Here is a 2,542-nt window from a genome sequence, read left to right on the forward strand (position 1 = left end):
CTTGAGCCACCGCGCCCGGCCGGCTAGGTAAAATTCTTGATTGATGTATTTACATCAGTGTTTCCTCCTCTTTATGGTTTTAAATCACCATAGGTGATTTTCTAACATTTTGATTCTATGTCATAGAACTTAAGACACAGACAAGAGCCAAAAAACCAATCTTTCTCATTCATTTTGCAAATAACGCTAAAAGTAAGGGGTAAAAAGGACTACTAATCTATCCCTATTCAAAGACAAATTATTTTGCTAAAATTAGTTGACAATTTGAAAAATAAATTTAGTTCACATTACAAGAGCATAACCAAATGGATTAAAGAATTTAAAAATGAAGTAATAGAATAAGTAGAATATGTGTGTGTGTGTGTGTGTGTGTGTGTGCATTTGACATTCGATCATATTTATATGACCAAATGTGAAGGTTTGAGGGTATGCTGCTGCCAATGTCAGAAAAATATGTTGCTTCCAAGTGCAGGGGGACTCTGTAGGGCAGGAATGCCTTGGTCAGAAAGAAAGGACAATTGGTTATACACACACACAAACACACACTATGCCAGAACAAACCTTTACTAGTTTTGGTAAATTTTATTGAAATATAATATACTTGTGGAAATGTACACAAATCATGAGTGTGGATAAATTTTCAGCAAGTTAACTTTCCTGTGTAATTACATTAAAAAAATAAAGAAAACATAAATAAAATGATAGATAAGTTTAACAGTATAAATAATTAAAACATCTGTATGTCAAAAAATGTCAAACAAAATTTGCAAATACATGACATAGGATAATTACCTTAATCTTTATTTTTTTAAAGTAAAAAACTCATTAAGACACTTGAATATTACGGTTTAAAAATGGGAGCCCTGTCATGGTGGCTTACACCTCGCCTGTAATCCCAGCACTTTGGAAGCTGGAGCTGGGCAGATCATCTGAAGTTACGAGCTCCAGACCAGCCTGACCAACATGGAGAAACCCCATCTCTCTCTCTCTCTCTCTTTTTTTTTTTTTTGAGATGGAGTTTCACTCTTATTGCCCAGGCTGGAGTGCAATGGCCTGATCTCAGCTCCTTGCAACCTCTACCTGCCGGGTTTAAGCAATTCTCCTGTCTTCCTAGTAGCTGGGATTACAGGCATGCACTGCCATGCCCGGCTAATTGTGTGTTGTTAGTAGAGACGGGGTTTCCCCATGTTGGTCAGGCTGGTCTCAAACTTCTGAACTCAAGTGATCCACCCGCCTCAGCCTCCCAAAGTGGTGGGATTATAGGCATGAGCCACCATGCCTGGACTGAAACCCCATCTCTACGAAAAATACAAAAATTAGCCAGGCACGGTGGCGGGAACCTGTAATCCCAGCTACTCTGGAGGCTGAAACAGGAGAATCACTTGAACCTGCGAGGCGGAGGTTGCAGTGAGCCAAGATTGCACCACTGCCCTCCAGCCTGGGCGACAGAGCGAGACTCCATCTCAAAAAACAAAAACAAAAAAATGGTAAGGTATACAAGAGGCAATTAAATGTATGAAAATAAAAACTCTTCTCTAGTAAATTAAATAAGTTGTCCATACTGAAGAAAACATATACTGCCCTATAATAGAAGGTGTGGGGACAGGCTCTTGTATGCATTTCTGGTGGGAGTATAAACTAGTTGCTTAGTGTGAATGTGGGGTGATGGTGAGGAGTGGGAAGGAGGTGGCTGTGTGTGGTTTGCAGTGGCTACCAGGGGCTTGCAACCTGTATAGGCACTTTTACCCAAACATTCTACTTCTAGAAATGTGCTTCAAGTAAATAATAGTAAAACACAAGGAATAACTTAAAATTTCTAAAAATAGGAGTTTTTAAAAATAGATTCACTGCTGCTTGTTTGGTTGGCTAAAAAAAAAAATTGGAAAAAAAATTTTTTTAAAGATAAACAGAGTATCTAACTGTAGAGGTATGGTCTTCTTCAGCCATTAAAAGATATGGCCACTGGCGCAGTGGCTCATTATTGTAATCCCAGCACTTTGGGAGGCTGAGGCCGGCGGATCACTTGAGGTCAGGAGTTCAAGACCATCCTAGCCTAAATGGTGAAACCCGCCTCTACTAAAAATTCAGAAATTAGCTGGCATCATGGCAGATGCCTGTAATTGCAGCTACTCGGAAGGCTAAGGCAGGAGAACCGCTTGAACCCAGGACACAGAGACTGCAGTGAGCCTGAGATCACGCCACTGTATTCCAGCCTGGGCAACAGAGTGAGACCCTGTCTCAGAAAAAAAAAAAAAAAGAAGGGAAGAATAACCACATAACTACTAATGAACTACCAAGGAAATACCCTTGACAAACAGTAGAGATACATATTCCCCCAGAGCACCCACTAGATAAATGTATTAACTTACTAATGAATCAGATTACTATGATAATATCTCAGCACTGTTTGAAAGGGTTCACTGAATTCCAATTATAAAATATTAAGCTTTTATTCACCTGCCTAATGGGATCATCTTCCACTAGGGATCACATGATTTTTCTTTTTTCTTTTTTCTTTTTTTTTTTTTAACTATCTCCAGTA

The sequence above is a fragment of the Cebus imitator genome, unplaced genomic scaffold (genome assembly GCF_001604975.1).
Source record: "Cebus imitator isolate Cc_AM_T3 unplaced genomic scaffold, Cebus_imitator-1.0 Scaffold7, whole genome shotgun sequence".
Classification (NCBI taxonomy): domain Eukaryota; kingdom Metazoa; phylum Chordata; class Mammalia; order Primates; family Cebidae; genus Cebus; species Cebus imitator.